The following is a 12657-nucleotide window of genomic DNA, read 5'->3' on the forward strand; positions in this document are numbered from 1 at the left end:
ATTGTTGGAAAGGGAAAAATGGCAGCCTCCATAGGTCTCTTACCGCAGGTTCCTTTTTTAATAATTTTCTAAAGTATAATGGAAACTGAAGTAGGGTTGTGGGTACTTATCCGTTAGCCAGGTGCATCGGGCAGGTGGCGCTGTTGTAGCTAATTTCATTCATACTTAGTTAACGTAGTACTGTGTGAACGGAAGCGCCGCAGGTGGCACTAATTACATTGATACGGCACGTAACAATAACAGTGTTAATGGGAACTAATATGTATTTCAAGTGGCCGGAACTGTCACGTAATGCAATTAAAATGAAGGCGGCGGCAATTTAACAGATGAAGCCGCCGCCTTCGTCTGTTTTTCTTCTTATCCCCCTTTGCCCTCCTCTCGCTTCTATACAATGCTGGCAGCCTGCGGGGACCCCCCCCCCAGAGTCATTCGTCGCGGCAGGGAATCCTGCTTGTTTTCTTGCGTCGAACGACGGGGGGGGGGGGCACGCGTGTGAATACACTGTGGCATTATTTTGTATGGCATCCAAGCGCTACAAGACTTTCAAATGCAACAGTTCAACTGGTTCTCAGTCATATCGGTGAAATGATTGCTTCTCTGCTGAATTTTTGATCCAGAACTAATCTGCTCTGTACTCCTAAATGTACTCCTGACAGCAGATGCACTGTTCTGTGCCTGTAATGCTATGGACTCATGTACTGTTGTGTGTTTTCTTACAGCAGTGTTCCCCAACCCTGTACTTGAGAACCACCAAGAGTGCATGTTTGTGGAAATCCAGAGGTACTGCATTAGCTCTGCAGACACTAATGACTTCACCTGTGAATGTTAGGGGCTTCATGTAAAACGTATTGTTGATGGCCCTTAAAGAGAGGGTTGGAACTCTTCCAGCACAAAGGGGTAAAGCGGTGCCCAGATATTAATAAAACGAGGATAAAATTCAAAGTGTGGTGGCTTACCTTAAAGACAATGGGCCTGATTCACAAAGGCGTGATAACCTTTGCACTAGCTGAGTTATCACCGCTTTGTGCTGCTGATTGCACGCAAAGTCCCGCGTGTGCAATGCCCATAGGGTTTAATGGGCCATCGCTGCTCGCAAGTTTTTTATTTTCTTATCACGCCTAAACTGAGTTTAGGCGTGGATAAAGGGCTTTTCACTGGCATGCAAACAGTTTGCACTGCTTTGTGAATCAGGCCCATTCTCGTGAGACAAATTTATGTAGCTCAAGCAAGGTGTTTTGTGGTTCCCAAGCCCACTTCCTTATGCCTGATGAAGGGTGGGCTTGGACCGACCAAACGCGTTGCCTGTGCTAAATTTCATGTTTCTTTAGACTGTCGTTATTGTGGGAATCCAACCGCACTTTGTTTTGTTTGTTGTTTTTGTGTTTTTAACCTAGTTTTATTCATATCTGGGCACCTCTTTACCTCTTTGTGCTTTTATATAACTCCCCACCCCCCCACCACCACTACCAAGTCTAAGTGGGTCAGATTGGGGGCCTGTGAAATTGCTACATGATGATGTTTCCCTCTTTATGCTCTGAAGCTGGCACGTTCCCTGAGTCTTTCCAGCAAGATGGTGCACCACCACATTATGGGTGTCAGGTCCGAGCATTCCTAGATGAACAGTTTCCTGGAAAGTGGATTGGTCGTCATGGGCCAGTTGAATGGCCCCCAAGGTCTCCCGACCTGACCCCCTTAGACTTTTATCTTTGGGGTCATCTGAAGTTAATTGTCTATGCTGTGAAGATACGAGATGTGCAGCACCTGAAACTACAGATACTGGAAGCCTGTGCTGGCATTTCTCCTGCAGTGTTGCTATCAGTGTGTGAAGAGTGGGAGAAGAGAGTTGCATTGACAATCCAACACAAAGGGCAGCACATTGAACACATTTTATAAGTGGTCAGAAACTTGTAAATGACTCATGAAAGAATTAAATTACTTTAAAACAAAGCACACCATTGTTGTTGTGAAATTCCCAATAAGTTTGTGTCACATGACCCTCTTCCTATTGAAAAAAAAGCAAAAGTTGGATTCAAAATGGCCAACTCCCAAATGGCCACCATGGTTACCACCCATCTTGAAAATTTCACCCCCCCCCCCCCCCCCTCTCACATATACTGATGTGCCACAAACAGGAAGTTAATACCACCAACCATTCCCATTGTATTAAGGTGTATCCATATAAATGGCCCACCCTGTACACATTGAATAGGGAAACTCCCCAAAAATAAGACATCCCCCTGAAAATAAGCCCTAGCACATCTTTCAGAGAAGCAATTAACCATTTCAGCTGCCCGGACGTGATCCTCACAACCAGGCAGCTGCTCTGATGCAGAGGCGCGCTTCGGTGTGCTCCCGCGCGCCCCCCAGTAGCCCTGGGATCAGTGAACGGGAACATGGTTCCCGTTCACCGATCTAAGTTGCAAGCAGAAAAAACGAATGTTTCTCATGAGAGACCGCAGTTTTTCTAGAAAAAAAAAAAAATTCCCCCGTCGTCCTTGTGCTTCCGGTAAGCGAGAAGCACAAGGAGGGAAAAAAAAAACTCAAGGTGGCAAAATAGTAAGGGCTCGTTTCCGCTATAGCGAATCCGCATGCACGCACCACATGCGGATTCGCATAGGCAATACAAGTGGATGGGATGGTTTCCACTTGTGCGGCTGCGGGAGCGTTTTTTTTGTGCGGCAGTAATCAGAGCAGTCAGATTTCGCGTGCAGCAGGAATGCGGGCGAATCGCCCGCAATGCTTTTAATAGGGAAATCGCATGCGGCTTTGTCATGCGGATTTCCCCGCGATTTCGCGTATGATTTCGCATGTAAAGCTATGGAGCTTTACACAGGCAGTGACATGGTTAAATTCGCCTGGCTCCTTGCCATGCAAAATCGCGGGGAAATCCGCATGCGGAAACTCATCCGCATGTGACTTTGTCCGCGGTGGAATCCAGGCGATTCCGCACCGCAACAGTGGAAACGAGCCCTAAAACTACAAACTTTTTTCATGCCAATTTACACATATAACATTAAAAATTAAATTTACAAAAAAAAAAAAAAATTACAATAAAACAAACAGTTAAGGGTCTGAACGTTTTTAAATATGCATGTGAAGAGGGTAAACTACGAACAATTTTTAACCACTTGACGACCAGGGCATATTTGCCTGCGCTGTGCTGCGTGGGCTCTCCAGCCCGCAGCACAGATCGTATTAGCAGCAGGGCGATCAGACTTCTCCCCCCCCCCCCCCCCCACCCCCACCCTTTTTTCCCCACTAGGGGGATGTCCTGCTGGGGAAGTCTGATCGCCGCCGCTCTGTGTGGCCGAGTGGGGGGGGGGGTTCCTCAAAGCCTCCCTCCGCAGCGATTTCCAGCCTCCCTCCCCTTCTTTCTGGGCGGCACAGGACGACAATCCGTCCTGCGCCGCCTCCTGATAGGCTTCAGCCTATCAGATGCCGGCGATCTCTGGCCAATCTGAGGCCGGGGATCGCCGATCTCCATTACAGCACTGCTACGCAGCAGAGCCGTATGATGTAAACACAGGGGATTTCTTCCCCGCATGTTTACGCCTGTGAGCCTTGATCGGAGGCTCGCAGGCTGTTCACGGAGACACCCTCCGTGAACTGACATGGAGCGGCCGTTTGCATGGTAACACCACTTCGACCTGCTGACACCTATCGGCGTTAGGCGGTCGTTAAGTGGTTAAATTATAAGCTTGTAAATAGTGATGGATGCAAAACTGAAAAATGCACCTTTATTTCCAAATAAAATATTGGTGCCATACATTGTGATAGGGATAAAATGTAAATGGTGTAATAACCGAGACAAATGGGCAAATAAAATACATGGGTTTTAATTATGGTGGCATGTATTATTTTAAAGCTGTAATGGCCGAAAACTGAGAAATGATTTTTTTCAAATTTTTTTTTTTTCCTTATTATTTCTGTTAAAATTTTATAAAAAAAAAATTATTCTTAGCAAAATGTACCACCCAAAGAAAGCCTAGTGGTGGAAAAAACAAGATATAGATCAATAAAGTGTGATAAAGTTATTAGCGAATGAATGGTGAAAATTGCTCTGGTGCATAAGGTGAAAAATCCCAGCGGGCTGAAATGATTAATATAAGATGGTGTCTTATTTTTACGGAAACACTGTAGTAATGTCAGGCTTGCCAGGTACTTGCTATAGGTCAGACTATATGCTCATAGGACTGGTACCTAACCCAGCCCTAACACCTGCACAAAGCTCCTGCCTAACCACAAACTAAACCTCTGCAGGTAGATGTCGCATACAACCTGGCCAAATAGCAACACACCAAGGCAGAAATTAATGCAATACAGTATGCTTGCAATATTTACCTGAGTCCTTACAGCTGAGGTAATCAAGGTGCAGTATCTCAATACAGATGCGTGGTCAGACAGGCCGAGATCAGGGCAGGCAGAGTTCATGCAAAGTCCTTAAAGACGAGCTGTAACTAAAGAAATCCCCTGGGGGGGGTACTCACCTCGGTAGGGGAAAGCCTCCAGATCCTATCGAGGTGTCCCACGGCAGCAGAGAAAATCCTCCCGGAGCGGCGGGGATGTAAATATTTACCTCCCGGGCTCCAGCGCAGGAGCAGTACCGGTTCTCTGCACTGAGATAGGCGAAAATAGCCGATATCCGGGCCTCTCTACTGCGCAGGCGCAATTCTCCTGCGCCTGCTCAGTAGAGCAGACCCGACGGAGATCAGCTATTTCCGCCTATCTCCGTCAGAAGAACCGCAACAGTGCCCCGCTGGAGCCAGAAAAGGTAAATATTGCACAGCCCGACAATTGTCGCCTGTGTGTTCCGTGGGCTGCAGCGAGCCCCCCGTGGGACACAGGAGGACGGGGGAAGCCTCATTAGGATCTGGAGGCTTCCCCCTCCCGAGGTGAGTACCCCCCAGGGAATGTTATGTTTTTGTTTTTTTGTTAGAGTCTCTTTAAACAATCTGGGTTCGGTAACAGGTAGTCCGATAGAAGCGTGGTCAGGTTCAAGCCGAATCAGCATTGGTAGACAAACTGGAACAAAGCTTAGACAAGACACAAAGCAGGATAGCAATCCACAAGCTGTGAACGTCTCAGGAGCAAGCTCAGTATAGACTTATCACCAGCAAAGACTGAGCGTGCTCACCAGCTACAAATACAGACCTCTTTCAATCTGGTGTCAGCTGATCTGCTGACACGCAGGGAGTCACATGACCATTGTTTTGGATGGAGCACGTATTGAGACGCTTCCTCCTCCTGCCGCCCTGCACGCCTGTGAGTCAGCGGCAGGGATGCTAAATAGTGTGAGTCAGTGGCAGGGCTGGCCTGCTGCGACCTTACAGTACCCCTCCTAGGAGTGGACTCCGAACACTCCAAACCAAGTTTATAAACGTTGTCTTCATCCCTTTCAAAGGGTGCAGGAGGAGCACACATGACAACATGATTTTCTGGAGAGCTACCTTGTGTGGTAGTTTCTCCAACTCTCAGGTTTGTTGGAACATGACCATGTGACTCATCACAATAGTAACATAAACATTTCATCTTCCTGCAATTTCTCTTTAACCTAGAGACTTTTGAAACCCTTATTTGCATTGGGGTTGCAGTGACAGTAGTTGTATAGAGGAATAGTTGCTGGAATCACATTAGAACTTTGAGCAGTACATGAAGAATTTTTAACACCATCACCCTCAACGGGTAGCACCTGTCTACTCAAAGGAGGTCCCTGGATCCCATTTAAGTGCTGAAGTTGCAACTTTTTTCTTTATAGGACATGAAACTGCAAAATGCTTAGTACCCCCACAGTACAAACACAGACCCCCAAATCTTTTTCTGTTTTTTTTTTTTTTCCACTGCAGTTAATCTAGCACCACCTAGCTGCATGGGTTCAGGATCATTGAACATATAAGGGTTTGAAACAGATTCTAGAGGATCATCAATCATAGGAGATTCTGGAGTAGTTTCCATTAAATCGTCCTGTATAGGAGGTTCAGTAATTGATTTCGGAGGATCCTCAGGAATTGGGGGAATTAATACATGAAATTTTGCTTGACGGTGTTGCCTGACACGCCTGTCTACCCTGATTGCCAAAGTAATAGCATCTTCAAGAGAAGCAGGTACAGGATGACTGACAAGGATATCATTAACAGTATCTGAGGATCCAAACAGAAATTGGTCCATGAGAGCAGTCATTCCAATTAGTTGAAACAGCCCATTGCCTGAATTCTATGGCGTACTCTTCCACAGTGCGGCGACCTTGTCGCAAGTTCCTTAACTTTTGAACTGCAGTTGAGGTAACATCAGGGTCAGAGTACAAGACAGATGTAGCTTTAAAGAAGTTATGCACTGAAGTTAAGGCTTCATGGTCAGAGGGTAGGCCATAAGCCCAGGATTGCGGATCTCCTTGCAGCAAAGATATAACAAAAAACACTTTTTGAGATCCAGAACCAGAAGATTGAGATCGCACTTTGACAGTTAAGCTGGCCATACACTAGGCCGATTACCCGCCGATCGACAGCAGATTCGATCACTGGGATCGAATCTGCCGTCAAATCGTTCACGCAACACTAATTTTCGATCTATTTCGGCCCAAAATAGATCGGTCCCGTCGATTGCGCCGTGCGGGAAATTACCGTTGATCGCCGCGGGTAAGGAGCGCATCGCTAGAGGCGTACAACCGACGCAGGTATACATTACCTGAAGCTGGCTCCCGGCGGGCATCTTCTCTGCATCAGCATCCCGACATCCGGCATAACTTCCTGTGTCACTGCAGTGACAGCGGAAGTACAAATAGAGGGCGCTCTATTTGAACTTCCGCTGTCACTGGAGTGACAAAGTTATGCTGGATGCGGAAGCTGATGCGGAGAAGATGCCGGGAGCCAGCTTCAGGTAATGTATGCGGGGGGCCGGCAGCTCAGCAGATTGTGATCGGTTTCAGGCTGAAATGGATTCACAATCTGTTTGCAGTAAAGGTAGCCATACGATCCCTCTCTGATCAGATTCGATCAGAGAGGGATCTATCTGTTGGTCCAATCTGATGGCAAATCGACCCTTATTCATGAAATTACTGAATTGAGCTCTGGCGCCAGAGAATTTTTCCGGAATAGGCATTATGGGATCCTCAGTTTCCTGAGGAGTTAGAGGGGTTATAGGACGTCCAGCAGATTGAACAAGAAGTCCAGCATGAAATTGAGTCAATTGAGCCTGTTGTGCAGATACCTGCTCCAAGAGCAGATTGGAGCAGAACACGATTTGTTGTCTTAGATCCTCTATGATAGAGACTCCCCGTAATCTCCTTTAGTAGGGGATGTGTGGGCTGGTGATACTGTCAGGCTTGCCGGGTACTTGCTATAGGTCAGACTGTATGCTTATATGACTATCACCTAACCCAGCCCTAACACCTGCGCAAAGCTCCTGCCTGCCAACAAACTAAACCTCTGCAGGTTGATGTCACATACAACCTGGCCAAATAGCTAGACACCAAGGCAGAAATTAATGCAATACAGTATGCCTGCAATAGTCACCTTAGAGCTGAGGTAATCAAGGTGCAGTATCTCAATACAGATGCGTGGTCAGACAGGCCGAGATAAGGGCAGGCAGAGTTCATGCAAAGTCCTTAAACAATCTGGGTTCGGTAAAAGGCAGTCAGAAGCGTGGTCAGGTTCAAGTCGAGTCAGCAACGGTAGGCAAACTGGAACAAAGCTTCCTGCTGACACGCAGGGAGTCACATGACCATTATGTTTTGGACAGATCGTGTATGGAGACACCTCCTCCGCCTGCTGCCCTGCACGCCTGTGAGTCAGCGGCAGGGAAGGCTAAATAGTGTGAGTCAGCGGCAGGGCCGTCGGTGGCAGCCTGCCGCAACCTTACAGGTAAACTTCTGATTTAGAAAAACACTTTGCCCAGTCCCTTGAGTTTACTATGATGGGATTCTACTGTACTTAAAGGATACCATAGCGCTCATTTAAAATTCAAAATGACGTCCTGTGGATTTTGGCTTTTTTTGGAGGGGAGGAGGTGCACATAGGCTTACCACACCTCCCGTGGCCCAGTGTTCTCCTCGGTTTGCCCGCTACTCCTGCTGTTCTATATACAGGATCTTCTTAAAAAATTAGCATATTGTGATAAAGTTCATTATTTTCTGTAATGTACTGATAAAGATTAGACTTTCATATATTTTAGATTCAAATACACACAACTAAAGTAGTTCAAGCATTTTATTGTTTTAATGATGATTTTGGCATACAGCTCATGAAAACCCAAATTCCCTATCTCAAAAAATTAGCATATTTCATCCGACCAATAAAAGAAAAGTGTTTTTAAAACAAACAAAGTCAACCTTCAAATAATTATGTTCAGTTAGGCACTCAATACTTGGTCGGGAATCCTTTTGCAGAAATGACTGCTTCAATGTGGCGTGGCATGGAGGCAATCAGCCTGTGGCACTGCTCAGGTGTTATGGAGGCCCAGGATGCTTCGATAGCGGCCTTAAGCTCATCCAGAGTGTTGGGTCTTGCGTCTCTCAACTTTCTCTTCACAATATCCCACAGATTCTCTATGGGGTTCAGGTCAGGAGAGTTGGCAGGCCAATTGAGCACAGTAATACCATGGTCAGTAAACCATTTACCAGTGGTTTTGGCACTGTGAGCAGGTGCCAGGTCGTGCTGGAAAATGAAATCTTCATCTCCAGAAAGCTTTTCAGCAGATGGAAGCATGAAGTGCTCCAAAATCTCCTCATAGCAAGCTGCATTGGCCCTGCCCTTGATAAAACACAGTGGACCAACACCTGCAGCTGACATGGCTCCCCAGACCATCACTGACTGTGGCTACTTGGCACTGGACTTCAGGCATTTTGGCATTTCCCGCTCCCCAGTCTTCCTCCAGACTCTGGCACCTTGATTTCCGAATGACATGTAAAAGTTGCTTTCATCCGAAAAAAGTACTTTGGACCACTGAGCAACAGTCCAGTGCTGCTTCTCTGTAGCCCAGGTCAGGCGCTTCTGCCGCTGTTTCTGGTTCAAAAGTGGGTTCATGCTTCCATCTGCTGAAAAGCTTTATGGAGATGAAGATTTCATTTTTCAGCACGACCTGGCACCTGCTCACAGTGCCAAAACCACTGGTAAATGGTTTACTGACCATGGTATCACTGTGCTCAATTGGCCTGCCAACTCTCCTGACCTGAACCCCATAGAGAATCTGTGGGATATTGTGAAGAGAAAGTTGAGAGACGCAAGACCCAACACTCTGGATGAGCTTAAGGCCGCTATCGAAGCATCCTGGGCCTCCATAACACCTGAGCAGTGCCACAGGCTGATTGCCTCCATGCCACGCCGCATTGAAGCAGTCATTTCTGCAAAAGGATTCCTGACCAAGTATTGAGTGCCTAACTGAACATAATTATTTGAAGGTTGACTTTTTTTGTTTTAAAAACACTTTTCTTTTATTGGTCGGATGAAATATGCTAATTTTTTGAGAAAGGAAATTTGAGTTTTCATGAGCTGTATGCCCAAATCATCAATAAGAAAAACAATAAAAAGCTTGAACTACTTCAGTTGTGTGTATTTGAATCTAAAATATATGAAAGTCTAATGTTTATCAGTACATTACAGAAAATAATGAACTTTATCACAATATGCTAATTTTTTGAGAAGATCCTGTATATATTCTGGTTAGTGTCCTTTGTCCCGGACATGCTGCGCATGCACAGTAAGTCCTAATGGGCTGCCTGTGACCGTGGTCACCGGGGACCAGTATACTGTATGCGCACACGCCAGCGTGAGGACGTACCCATCGTGCGCGCACTCCAACAGCGAGCGCAGTCACAGGCAGCCCGTTAGGATAAATAGCGTAGTGCAGTATGTCTGGATCAAAGGGTGCCAACCACGCAGACCAGGATATACAGAGCGGCAGGAATAGCGGGCAAACCAAGGAGGATGCCGGGCCACGGGAGGTGAGGTAAGCCTATGCGCATCTCCCCTCACACACACAGCGTCATTTTGAAATTTAAATGAGCGCTAAGGTATCCCTTTAACCACTTCAGCCCACAGGTGTTTTCCCCTTAAGGGCGGAAGCAATTTTCCCCGTCAGTGCTCCTAGTATTCTAATAATTTTATCACTACTACTAATTACTACTGCTAATAATTTTATCACTACTTATCACACCTAATTGATCTACATCTTGTTTTTTTCCACCACCAATTAGGCTTTCTTTGGGAGGTACATTGTGCTAAGAATTATTTTATTTTAAACGCATTTTAATGGGAATAATAAGGAAAAAATTGAATAAAATCATTTTCTAAGTTTGTATTTAAAAAAAAAAAAAAATTCTACTGTGCATAAAACACACATTTTATTTGACAATTTGTCCCAGTTATTACAACATTTAAAATATTTCCCTAGTACAATGTATGGCGCCAATATTTTTATTTTTTTACGTAAAATTTTTATTGGATTTTTGAAAAAGAACATTTTACAAACAAGTCATTTCTCATAAAAAAAAAACAACACAAATTAAGAGAGTATAAAATAAAGGACAGAGAAACAACATTTCCACAATGTAGTAAACTAGTTGTTCTTATATCGAGCAATATATGTAGAATACATAGAAGATAATTACAAAATATAAACAGTAACAAAGTTGTACAGTCAGTGACTGGATGGTGTAATGGTTAAAGCGGAGTATAACCCTGCGTTTCAACTTTGCTCTAAAACATTATTTACAGCATATTATATGCAACCAGCATTTTTTTTTTTACTAGACCAGCATTGGAAGGGCTACACACAGAGCTTTAAAGTTCCATGGAGAGAAATGCAGACGCATCCGAAGTTTAGATAGATACATTTAAGTAAACACAATGTAATAAGTAGTGTGGAATGTGACTCACACTCTGACTGTGCAGGAGCTGCCAGACACAGAGAGAGTGTGAGGCACATTCCTCACTTGTTACATTGTGTTTACTTAAATGTATCTATCTAAACTTCGGATGCGTCTGCATTTCTCTCCATGGAACTTTAAAGCTCTGTGTGTAACCCTTCCAATGCTGGTCTAGTAAAAAAAAAAATGCTGGTTGCATATAATATGCTGTAAATAATGTTTTAGAGCAAAGTTGAAATGCAGGGTTATATTCCACTTTAAGGGCTCTGCCTCTGACGCAGGAGACCAGGGTTAGAATCTCGGCTATACCTGTTCAGTGAGCCAGCACCTATTCAGTAGGAGACCTTAGGCAAGTTTCCCGAACACTGCTACTGCCTATAGAGCGTGCCCTAGTGGCTGCAGCTCTGGTGCTTTGAGTCCGCCAGGAGAAAAGCGCAATATAAATGTTATTTGTCTTGTACAAGGGAGGTGTACCTAAGGGAACGGTGATATTTATATGCAATTCAGGATATGTGATACCTTTCATACTCCTTGGGGAAGACAATATGATTCAAAAGTGAGTACAATGCTTATGTTATTAAAAAAAATACCGGTACTTAGGGTGTTATATATTGCATTCGCCTAGGATGTGTAATGGACTCAGAAAGAACAGTTTAAATAGGTTACTAGAAGGAGCGAAGAAAGGTTAAAGAGTTTCTGTAAGGGAGTGTAATATACAAGGTGAAGAGGTAGGCCAATCTATACATAAGAGATAATCTCCCATTTGCAGGTTGAAGTCCACTTGTCTTTTTAACCATTTCACCTCCCCGGGACGAGTAACTACATCCACGCTAAATGCCACAACTCTGTGCAGGGACGTAGCTACTACGTCCCTCCCGCTGCGTCCCACCCGCTCGCCCCCCTACCCCCCCCCCCCCCCCGGCCTTGTTACCGCCGATCGCCCACTGCTAGATCAATGAATGGGAAAACAAATCCCATACATTGATCTAATTCCCCGTGTGAATGGCTGCAGCCGTCTATTCAAATTCAATATTCCTTTCCCGTACTAACAGTACAAAGCTGAAGTCACCACTGAGGACATCTTGTCGCCAAATTGTAATATTACATCCCACCCCCCCCCCCTTTTTTTTTTTTTTTTTTTAATTAAAAAAAAATTACAAATTAAAAAAAAACATAAATAGTTACCTTAGGGATTGAACTTTTTTAATATGTATAAATTATGGGCTTGTAATTAGGGATAGACGCAAAACTTAAAAAAATGCACCTTTTTTTCCAAATAAAATATTGGTGCCATCATTGTACTAAGGAAAAATGTTAAATGTTGCAATAACCGATACAAATGGGCAAATAAAATGTGTGGGTTTTAATTACGGTAGCATGTTTTATTTTGAAACTATAATGGCTGATAACTGAGAAATAATGAATTTTGTATTATTCCCATTAAAACTGAGTTAGAATAAAATAATTCTTACCAAAAAGTACCCCCCAAAGAAAGCCTAATCAGTGGCAAAAAAAACAAGATATAGATTGTTTCGTTGTGATAAGTAGTAATAAAGTTATAGGTGAATGAATGGAAGGAGCGCTGATGGGTGAAAATTGCTCTGGTTTTTTGAGAGGAAAAACCCTTTGAGGTGAAAAAGTTAATTGAGAGAGGGTAGGAATCTCTTCTGTATTCCAGTTCGCAGTAATTAGACTTCTAGCCACACATAATATTTGTGAAGTTAGTAGTCTGTATTTACCGTATTTTTCGGACTATAAGACACACTTTTTCTCCCCCAAGAGAGGGGAGGAAAAGTCAG

General features: G+C 44.5%; 1 pseudogene; it reads left to right on the top strand.

Annotated features, from left to right (window-relative positions):
• Positions 1 to 12657, top strand: part of LOC137517913 (E3 ubiquitin-protein ligase TRIM11-like) — a 48094-nt pseudogene that overhangs the window by 18720 nt on the left and 16717 nt on the right.

Source organism: Hyperolius riggenbachi, chromosome 5, assembly GCF_040937935.1.
Source record: "Hyperolius riggenbachi isolate aHypRig1 chromosome 5, aHypRig1.pri, whole genome shotgun sequence".
Lineage (NCBI taxonomy): Eukaryota > Metazoa > Chordata > Amphibia > Anura > Hyperoliidae > Hyperolius > Hyperolius riggenbachi.